The following is an 11,863-nucleotide window of genomic DNA, read 5'->3' as shown; positions in this document are numbered from 1 at the left end:
GTAAAAATATCGGTGTATATATTGTAGACGGGAGGCGGCTATTCGTGAAGAGAGGTGAATTAAGCCCTGTCCACCCACGTGGTTTGACATATAAAGTAATTCCGCTGGGATCAAGTGGCATCCCTGCCAAAAGAACTCAAGAAAAAGAGTCTGCAAGCAGTCGACCATATGTTTCGGCGGACACAGCCACATAAACCGGTGTAATAACTTTGAGGCGACGAGCTGATTTATTACTAGGGTTCGCCCCTTTATATGACATTGCTGGTGTATACTTGGTCCATCATTCAAACTTTGTTTTAACATTTTCTATAATGTCATCCAAGTTTTTAGCTATGTATTCATGTTTATTTCCGAGGAATGTTCCAAGGACCTTAAACTCGTCATTATTCCAATCGATACCCAGAGGTGTGTCAGTTCTATCACGCCACTTCCCAACCCATAACCCTTGCGACTTTGTGTAGTTCACACGCGAGTTGCTGGCGCCTTCATAAATTCGCAGCCATTTCTCAAGTTTAGAAAAGTCGCACTGCTGGGTAAGAAAGAAGCTGATGTCATCAGCATAGGCGGTGAGATTCACGTGTTTTCCACAAGAGTAATTTACTTCAAAACCATGTATATCGCTCTTGGTTCTTGTTTTATACAGAAGTGGTTCTATAGCAATAGTATAAAGTTGACCGGAGAGTGAACAACCTTGGCGTATGCCACGTAAAAACGGTATAGGGCTTGTAAGGGTAATGCTGATGCGTACAATACTATGTGTGCCAGTATATATCAGTTTCATGTATTTTAAAAATGTATTCCCAAAACCAAATGCTTCAAGTGTTTTAAAAAGATAACAATGATTCACTCTATCAAAGGCTTTCTTTTGATCCAGTGCGACAAAGCCGAGCTGAATGTTATTGCGGTTAGAGTACGTAATTAGGTCGCGCACTAGGTTTATGTTGTTGTTTGATTATCATGAATGATGTTACCAATTGCGGATCTTAGCCTGATTGAGAGTGCTTTCGTTAAAATCTTGTAGTCCGCACATAGAAGACACACCGGTCTCCAATTTTTCAATAAGCGTAGAAGCGTAATCACTGCACGCCGACATGACAGAGGAAGCTGACCGTCCTCAAGAGAAGCAGTGATAACTTGGTGGAGATCAGGACACAGAAGAGACCAGAAGTGCCTGTAAAACTCACCAGGTAAACCATCAATGCCTGGAGATCTACCTTTAGATAACATTTAATGGCCACAGAAAGCTCATCATACGACAAAAGAGCATCACAATCCTCCTTCAAGGCGTTTTCAAGTTGAAGGAGATCTTCTAAAATGATATTTTGGGACTCAGCTGACACCGGACCAGGGGAGAAGAGATCGGTATAAAATTGTTTAGTCAACATGCGTATTTCGGCCTGGGAGTCAGTGGTCGTATCGTCTGGCTTTTGTAGTTGGGTCATAATCTTTTTGCTCTCATTGTGTTTTTCAATGTTAAAGAAAAAGGCAGTTGGTGCGTCATTTTCGTTCAGGATTTTGTGGCGAGCCCTTATAGCTGCCCCTTTGCATTCATTTTTATTAAGTCATCAAGTAGCGTCTTTTTTCATTAAGTTGTGCAGCGACGAAGTTACTTGGTTCGTGTACTTGTTCATTGATTTCTTTACAGAGTGTGTGCTTGGTTTGTTTGTAACTATGAGCGAGCATTGCACTATATTATTTAGTTAGCTCTTTTATTTTATGTTTACCGACATCCCACCACATTTGAACAGAGTCAAAAAGTGTTTTTTGAATACGCCATGACAACCAGTAATCATTAAGTATTTGACAGTATTCGTCGTCCTGTAGCAGGTTTAAATTAAAGCCCATATCGGGTTATGGTTGCTGATCAGCTTGACAAGGCAATGGTCGGAAAAATCGTGATGAGGCTGAATAGATGCAACTTTAATTCTGGCAGCAAGAGAGGTAGATAAAAAGAAAGTGTCAATACGGGATTTACTTTGATTTCTTGATCATGTGTATTCCCGTGATGTGGTATTGAAATAACGCCATGAGTCAATAAGTTTGAAGCGCCTTACAGTGTTTGATAACAAATTAGCGGATGGAGGATGTGGTTCGGGGCTGTCTAATCTGTCCATAACAGGGTTTGCAGTGCAATTATAGTCTCCTCCTATAATGACTGGATCCTAATTTAGACCATTTAGAAATTGTTTTAAAACCTTGAAAAAAGCAAGCATCGGTCGGAGCGTAAACGTTGATCAGATGAAGAGGAGAGCCTTCAACATTCAAGTGAATATTTAATAACCGGCCAGGAACTACGTCGTTGCAGCTCAGTACTGTAACATTGTTTTTAGGATTGATTAATATGGAATCTTCCTAACATGTTTGTATAGATATATACTAGACACGCCGATCATGATGTATTCATTATTATTACTTGACTTGAAAAAAATCATGAAATTTTAGAATTAAGAATGTTTTGTCTCGAATGACTTTCTAAAATATATATCACCAAATAAAATGACCATTCATTTAATACATGCGTGTATACAAAATGATAATTCACAACGATCTGATTATAATAATTATAACATTGAGATGAGTAATACCGACAGGAGCGTACCAAACATGTGCAATTAACTACTATATTTGGTTATTCTTAAGGTAGAAGGCTACTCATAATTTTTGGGGAAGTTTGTCATACATCGCATGACAATGCTCATAGGTTTATTATGTAAAATTATGAAGCTACTGTCCCATGGCACCATGAAATATCACGAAACTTGTCATATTATTTTTTAAAAATTTTTATTTTTAGAACAATTCCATAGAGCGCAATGTTAAAGAAAAATTGCATTTTTGACATTTTTAAAATCCAGATTTTCAAAATAATTTAGGACAACAATAAGTACCCTATTATTAACAATATATGATATTTTCAGTCTATGTCACCATCAATACTTTCAAAATGGCCACTATACACTATATTACAACCAACATTTTCTAGAAAATTAAGTCAATATTCTTACAATGCCTGGAAGTACAATATATTTGAAAATGAATAAATTCTGAGTATTTGCATTCATGAGTAGTCTTCTACTTTAATCTAAAATTCCTGGAATAGGATTGATATCCACATCATGTCTAGCTAGGAAGATGTTTGATTGATGGCTCTAGTATTCTCAAGTACGATGTTGTGTTAAGCAGTGTTCCATGAATCCTTGTCATTCCTAAGTCTGTATACAACAGTAGTTATACCCCTACTAGCCTCAAAGTAAGGTTCTCCTTGGTGAACTGATTGTGATCAGACCAAGCTTGGAGCAATGGGTCTAGTACTATAAATCATAGTAGATGATGTGTGTTAGCATGCATTGTTCTTGATATTCATATGTTTAAGGGAGTCATAATGGTAAATGCTAGATTTATAAACACACGAAAATCACCATTAGTACAAAGACTATAACTGTCTTTCCAGTAGACCTGCTACAAGTATTTCTGAACCAGGGCCGGATCCGAGGTAAAAAAAAAACAGACAGAGCGCCTACTGAGGATGGGTTGAGACACCAATGGAATTTGATATTCATTGCGAGGACTGAGAGTTTGAATGTGCATGAAACTAGAATTCCACACACACTTACAGTGGAGAGAGATAGGAATGTTTGCATCAGGTTGTGTAGCTCGACCACGAATAAGCGATCGCCTGTGAGGACAACTGCCACTGTGGATCATTAGTTAGGATGAATATCTTACAACATTTTGCATAACAAGTGATTATGTATTAATTTGGTTCACAGACAGAGGAAAGAATGATTCAGTATTGATATAGTAAAGAGGCTATGTAAGACTTGCCTGGGTTGGCATTCATAAATTATATTAAATGTTCCAACCCAAGGATGACGTATTTAGGTTCTGCTGGCTTTCTCGTATTCTTGACTTGTTTTGTCGGGGAGAATTATCATTTTTAATATGAATTGAAGGCAATCGAGTACTTATACCAAGGCGCCTAGGCAATTGAGATGATCCAAATAGATGCCTAGGGTGGAAAGATTAACACTTAATAGCCTATTGGTACGCAAGTCATATTTCAATGACGTACATAGATTTGAATAGGTTGAGACCTCTGCCCAGGTGGAATGAGTTTCTACACCTGGGTGTGTTGAATGTGGACAAGTGAGACCTACTAGGTGTAATTTATGAAGATCAGGGGAAATTTCAATAATTTCCCAAAGAAAGAAACAAAAAGAACAATGTGCGGATATTAATACGGATACTATATAGTATATATCTATATATTATTCTTTATTGTAAAATCCTTGAAATCGAGGCCAACGCCAGACGGTTCACATTTTTCCTCCATTGTCCTGACAATAGATGTCAAAAATTTGGACGTGCATCTTCTGCCCTACGCTGTTTTCGAAGGGGAAGATCACTTGGAGTCCTGAAAAATAGAAAAAAGATGCCATATCAGTTACCACGAAGATGAATTTGTTTTATCTCGTATTATATTACGGTTTTAGCATGAGTTAGGCATTCTTCCCATAACCTGTTAAAACGTTGGACCTAAATGGCCAACGATATCTCCTACAGAATGAGCACGCCTTCAGTTAGTGTTCTATCCTCGTCCACGCAACGTGGGCCTATATCAATGTAGTTGTGGGTCCATGGCTCTTCTTGTGTAGATATACACCATATAGTATCGCAAACACTTGGCAGTGCAAAAACCGCGACAACAATGAGGTGTTTTATGTTTTCCCCGCAATTCAGCTTGCTAAACTGTACACAACTTTAGAGACAACCATTTGTTTTAAAGCTGAACTGTCATATATGTTCACTTGTTAACATTTTTACGTACTTCACGTGATTGTTCAAGTGTCGAACATTCCCATGACCACTAGCGGCAACTTCACATGGTTCCAATAATATAACGGATACCACCAACATTAAGCATACCATGGCGACCAGGGATTTCATTGTGACGTCAACACCTGCATAAAAAGACAAAATGGTCATGCCACGTTATAGTAAACTAAACTGTCTTCATGTTTCTTCATCATGTAAAACAAAATATGAAGATACGACAATCATTTAAATAGTGAACTGTCATGTATGTCAACTTAATAACAATATTCCCATTTGCCTATTAACCCCCTCCCTAAACCAACAAAATTTATTCACACAGTAACGGTATATGATGTAAATATTAAAGCGAGAGGGTCGTCACCTGCGCACGCGCGGGAATTGGGTACCGAGCGACGATAAAAGACGCTATAAACACAAAGGCTCATTGGTAGACGATTGTTTATAAACAATGACACGCTATGGACATCTGATGCATGCGCAGGTGACGACTCTCTGCTTTAAGCATGAATTGTGCTTTGCATATGACATGTCTTTAATCGTTATTAGAAATTAATTTTCGTCGCCCAGCTCTTATATAATTTCTTTTTTCTTTAGAAGAGTCCCTATTTCTACTCGTCCCACACTCTAGTTACCATGGTACGACCACTGATATTCCACTGTGTTCCAGAACACGTATACCTCGGTGCAAAGGAAGGTATACATTCGAATACTCACAAAAAATACAATTTTATCAAAATAGTTTATATACCTGAATATCTAAAAAAAGATAGTGAGGTGATTGTTGCAGTGAATACCGCGGCCGAATCTACTGGACTAATTTATCAGTTGATTTTTCACAAATGAACAACGCCTTGACCATCAGATTATTTAAACAATTTTTAATTTTCATTATAATCCGAATTATTCACAAATAATCCGCTTTGTTACTATTATTGGACACCCGTATGCAGACCCGTTTTCATTATTTTAAACGTAGTAAATACACATTTTTCCTACAATAATACAGCGATGTCTTCAAAATATCTTGTTTTCTATTTGTGAAATTAATGTTGATATAAGGTATTTGTGAAATTAATATAGACATGATACGCATTCGGAAACTAATAAACATTTCCCTAAAATCTACACATATGACTTAATTACAAACATTGTAGTACATTACAAACATTGTAGTACATAGCAATTTAAAATCTGTATATTTTTTAACATAATAAAATACAACATATATATTATCATACATACTAGGCTAATGTGGTGTTCTTTACAATGAGAATGGCGGAACGAGAGGTTAACTTCTCAATACTGAAATAGTAAAAATAGGCATGACAAATGGTAAAAAGTCACCTGTTGTGCGCCTACCCAGTGAGCGATCAAATGAGATCAAATCACACAATACTAGCCATATTTTGAAATTCCATACATATAAAATGTATTGAATATTGTTATTGGTAAATACAGCCACAAATTTTAAGTAATGTCATAACAGCGTTCCTCGTATACTTGATGTGCTATAACCCTGTTGTTACGTAATGATTACGATGTAATGTAGCCGAAATGAAAAGCATGAATTTAATTTAAACTTACCTTTACGTGTTATCGATGTGATGCTGTGATGAGTACAAGCTAGATATTCTCAACCGAATATCTTTTTTTCCACGTCACAGTAGATTCATAAATATTCATGAAATATTTATAGAATGTTATCGTGGTATCGAAAACCACGCTTATACATTGAGTAAAGCTCCTTATTTAAATGTGTACGCGTGGTTGCTTTAGTGAATTTCAAATTGCCAGTTTATGCATAAATAGTATATAGATATTAAATTTTTGCTATGAATATATATACCTTGTTTTATTCTATGCAGCAGTAAATATGAATTGAATTGAAGCAATTCACGAGCAGTCAGTTTTTAGTGTGTTGGACACATTTCGTTGACACGCTCATCCAAAAATATAACCCCATCCAACCCCACAACACCACGAAACACTACAATAAATAATTTAATATATCTACTATGTGCAATTCTTTTCATTGTTATGTGTTTTTACCAAGTAAAGTTATATTTATTATTAAAGTTGTTCATACATGAGCTGTTGAACACACTAGTAGATATAATTTGTAATTTCGTTCAACTTCTTTCAATCATAATTCAAACAAAAAATATAGAGAATATAATAAATTATCAGTATCCGTAATATTCTTGTGTAATCGGTAATTACGAAAATAATTTTTAATATATTCGTGAATCCTTTTGTTCAAATCAGTTGTTTCATAATGTCATTAGTTTTTATCTTAGTGTTATGTACCTAACACATTGACGATGACTGAAGTTATTGGTTTAGATTGGATTATGGGAACTCCGCATTTAATGTGGCTGAAAGCAGCAAAAAAGAGTGCTGTTGTATTGTTCTCAAATAAGGTGTTGTGTCAAGCAGTGTTATCTGAATCAGTGTGATTAATATGCCTGCATACATCACTAACTTTCCCACGCAAAAACCATTTATAGCCTCATCACCCACTGTAGCGCGTTATCATTTCCATCAAAAAGCATGACTGCACGACGCGACTGATGTTTTACACTGTCACGAGTTGCTCGGATCACATTATAAAGAATAATTATGTATTGTTAAAAGGACGCTAATACATTGAGTAATTGTAATTGTACTACACAGTCGTATGTGTAGATTGAAGGGAAATGTTCATTAGTTTCCGAATGCTTATCTTGTCTATATTAATTTGACAAATACCTTATATCAACATTAATTTCACAAATAGAAAACAAGATATTTTGAAGACATCGCTGTATTATTGTGGGGAAAATGTTTATTTACTACGTTTAAAATAATGAAAACTGTTTGTTGAACGGCGATTAGTGTGTCTGCATACGGGTGTCCAATAATAGTAACAAAGCGGATTATTTGTGAATATTTCGGATTAAATTGAAAATTGATCAAATAACCTGATGGTCAAGGCGTTGTTCATTTGTGAAAAAGCAACTGATAAATTAGTCCAGTAGACTCGACCGCGGTAAAACGCTGACGCTTTTATTCACTGCAACAATCACCTCACTATCTTTTTTTCAGATATTCAGGTATATGAACTATTTTGATACAACTATATTTTTTGTGGGTATTCAAATATTGATATGAAGTTGACATACACGACAGTATTTAAATGATTGTTTCTTCATCATGTAATGTGAAGATAAGACAAACAGGTTGGTTTACTAAAACGTCTCGTCAAACATTTATGCAGGTATTGTATGTAAAAATGTAAGTATGTAAAAATGTCAACAAGTGGTCTTGAATGTTGTACAAAAAGTTACATGCTGTACGTTCAAAGGAATTCAAAATATCTATATCGATCGGTGCCTCATGCAAACATGCCTCTCTCAATGATCCAGTGGCTAAATAAAACCCCAAAATGCCCATAAACGTGGAGTCGTATAACATGACCCTGCACACCATCGATAGTTATCGTAAAGGAAGAATTCAGAGTAGCCGTTAACAGCACGAAAAACTGGTATGTCAATAAACTGCACATCGGTTAACCTTTCACCGAATCAAGGTCGACCGTTTCTACTAGAAAACAAATATTGATTCAATTGTTCAGTCTTACATTCGATGGCTAATAATTAAAGGTGGCATTGCCAACTGTTCCGTGGTCATTGCCTTGGCCAGGGGAGAGATTTTAAGCTGCAATCAAAGTCTTCTATTCGAACTTGGCGGGTATGTAGATTTGAACAAACACTGGCTAGATTGTTATTGCATCGCACATTGTTTTAAATTGGTGAATCTGTCGTACCCGTCAAATGAACCATGGATAAAGAGGGACCCCGCCTCATCACTATAACTGGTTAGACAATAAACAACAATTCACCTCCTCGTTGTTTCATCTCTTTTTTGATCCCATGTTGCTCTACAAAGGCAAAATGCAGAGATACCACGCAACGTACAATTTTCCAGTGAGCTGGTACATTCATCACACTGGTCTAATTCTGAATCGATGTTACGTTACGTCGAAATAGTCATTGTCCCGTATGTGGAAGACACAAAATCACGGCTCCAGCTTCCACCAACGCAACAAGTTTTTGCTATCTTTGATGTTTACAAAGCAGATCCCGGGGAAGAGTTGCTACAACAATTTCTTTGATATTCGTTCTTGCTGTTGTACAGATAAGCATCAATCATTAGACCTTTTCCGTCAAGGTGTTCAAAGATATGTTGAAAAAACAATTTCAACAGTTCTACGCACATAAAGTTTGCGATGCACTTAACAATGGCGACGAAGACCCAACGATTGATCTCAGAATTTGTGAACCCAAACCAGTTGTTTGTTTACTGCCATTCAAGAGGTGTCTTGTCGTTGTGAGCATATTATTGACGGATTCAAACAAGCAGGAATTTTGGATTGAGCTTGAAGATTGATTTGAATTAGTTTATTTCGCGAACTCTCACATTGGACATTTTTATCGCCTCACTTCATTTACACTCTTGATATGTGACATTTGTGTAATTATTGATGCTTTAAATGAATTAAATGTACATATTAAGTGAATTTACTTATTACATAATAAACAAATCAGTCACTGTATGAAAATAGTGTGTATCTATTTTTTACACATGGACACAATTACTATACGAGAGAAGAGAGAAGCGCCCTGCTTACCACTAATGAATACATAATAGACTAAAATCACCCGAGGATGATGAGTTTCTGACCAAGACTCACTGGACAGTGGACAATGAGGGGGGATCTGTTCTGCGAAGGTGTGTCCATAATGCATTATCCAAATTTCCTGACTCCCCATTGCATGAACATTCTGAAGTAGACATCAGATGTTGTTCTGTATCCAACGCAGACTGTCAGAAAATACTCACATGTTGGGCACACAACTATTTTGACACTATTCAACTTCTGTGTCCAGTGAAACAATGCAAAGCCATTTCTAACACCTGCTGTAATATTTATCCTGAGTTTGTTCTGGCCAAGGCAAATACTTTTTTACAATATCCCCTTTCCTGTTTTATGTACTCTCTCTATATACTCACAATCATGTCAATGGCTTAAAAGATTACAGTATATGCATTCCGCTATTTACAGATATGACATCGTTTTCGTCCACTCAGAAAATAGGTCGGCCTCCGAGTGACGCAAGGCCATATGGAGTCTTAGCTAGAACTAAATTCTGAAATTTCAACCACTACCGTTATGTAGGATAAGGTATGAATAGTCATTGCCGGTACTGTTTGGGTGAGTGAATCACCTCTAACTATGCCCAATATACAATGGCCTAATGACTACATTTCTCTTTATGAGTTCCGACCAATTTTGATATTCTCTTCATGAATTCTGTAAAGGTGGTTCCCGAATTGTGTTTAGTGGGGACTTCAACTGCAGTCTAATGATGACAAGCTTGGATGGAGGCTCTCTTTCTAACCATAACTCCTTTGTTGGATGTAGGCAACTTGGCCGAGTGTTTAGTGACTTCTATGGTTTACTCACCACCCTACTACTAATACCCGAGAGTTCACTATGCAGAATGCTAATAATATCATTGCTTCCCACTCAGGTAGATGTGTTCAAGATGCTTGAGACATAACATATATTTCACCATGCCCTCATTCTGAACATGAGTTTGTGAAAGTCACAATTTTCCCTTTCGCTGCTCGCCACCGCATGATCCAGATGTCTGGAAATACAATACCTCATTACTCTAAGATCCTGAAATGATAAACGATTTAGAAAAGCGTTACTGCAACCAGTGTTTACATAGATGGCGGTGGGAGATGGCAAGACGTCGAATGAAAGTTCTTTTGAAATCACATACCCATCATATAGAAAATAGATGGGACAATATATATCAAAACTGAATCAGGCAGACCAGTCCAAGCCTACCCTATAATAATAACATGAAATTAAAACAAAACTAATAAACGTAATACTAAGCACGTACAGGGTGTATAGATCTGGCCACGTGTTCAAAAAAATTGACTTGGTTTGGAAATGCACTAGATACTTTCGCATCCATGAACATCGCAGGGATAAGGAAAAACACATATCTGCTATTAAAAATAAACAACATATTATTTATCATTTGTTAAGTGGTCTTTCCTAATAGAAGTTATCAAGAAAATGAATTTTGGTTCCTCATTAATCCCTACCATTAAAACCCTCTGCAGTGATATTCATAGTTCTGTTCCTCTCACCCCTCTTTCTAGAGGCAGGGTTGTTCCGTCTTTCACCTGCTTTATACTCTTTTCAAATTGACCTTTGCAGGCAATCTCAGTGCATCCAGGGGTTTATCCTGCCAGGGCTCAATCAATTTGACCTCTTCAGTATACATAGTAATTTCTCTTATGAGTTTGTCTCAATCATCTGCTTTCCAAAATTCCAACACCAAACCTCGCAGGTTGTTATTCCACATAGATTTGAATGCTTTGATAGTGATATTTGATAGTTTAATATTTTGATAAACACAATATCTGTAATTTGTGATAGTAGATACACAGACTTCTGTTTAAGTGCCTAGACAGCGAAGCTTGTGATGAGGTTGCACCAAATGAATATAATAGCATTTGGTAAGTGCCAGGGTCTCAAGGTAAATTACCATCTTTCCACCAGAAAAAAACTAAATGCATCACAATCTTTGATGTCAATTTTGACTCGATAAGACGTCCATTTAATGACTGCTACCAATACTCTAGGCTCTTTATGAAATCAGATGAGAACACCCACCAAGAAGTAGTTTGAATCCAGGTATGCTACCTGGTTTCAATAATATGATTATCGAGTCATTTACTTGATAAGGTAATGCAAAGAGCAGAGACACCAGGAAAATATTGCCAGGGCCATGTATTTACAATGCGAGCGAGCAGACGATATTTCTGGATTCGCGTGGCCGAATTAAAGAGAAATTATTCAACAAGCAGTTGCAAAAGCGAGTGAAAAAAAATGATCGAAAAGCAGGAACGAGTAGGAGGTTGGGTGAAATTTGTGCTGTACATTTTTGTTAAAATACGATCG

The 11,863-nt window shown here is 36.7% G+C and overlaps 1 long non-coding RNA gene across 2 annotated transcripts; it reads right to left on the bottom strand.

The window, feature by feature from the left end:
- Positions 1 to 4,226: 4,226 nt before the first annotated feature.
- LOC102806513 (uncharacterized) lies at positions 4,227 to 6,528 on the bottom strand. Of its 2 annotated transcripts, XR_438617.3 has the most exons (4): positions 6,421 to 6,508; positions 6,079 to 6,138; positions 4,829 to 4,961; positions 4,227 to 4,414 (listed from the first exon to the last, which is right to left on the bottom strand). It is a non-coding gene; the product is annotated as an uncharacterized LOC102806513 (long non-coding RNA). The 2 variants fall into 2 exon arrangements; XR_013418852.2 differs by lacking the exon at positions 6,079 to 6,138 and having other exon boundaries at positions 6,421 to 6,528.
- Between the last annotated feature and the right edge of the window lie 5,335 nt (positions 6,529 to 11,863).

This window comes from Saccoglossus kowalevskii, chromosome 15, assembly GCF_978046115.1.
Source record: "Saccoglossus kowalevskii chromosome 15, keSacKowa6.1, whole genome shotgun sequence".
NCBI classification, from domain to species: domain Eukaryota; kingdom Metazoa; phylum Hemichordata; class Enteropneusta; family Harrimaniidae; genus Saccoglossus; species Saccoglossus kowalevskii.
Note: the sequence above shows the minus strand (reverse complement) of the source record. Positions and strands in the feature narration are given on the sequence as shown.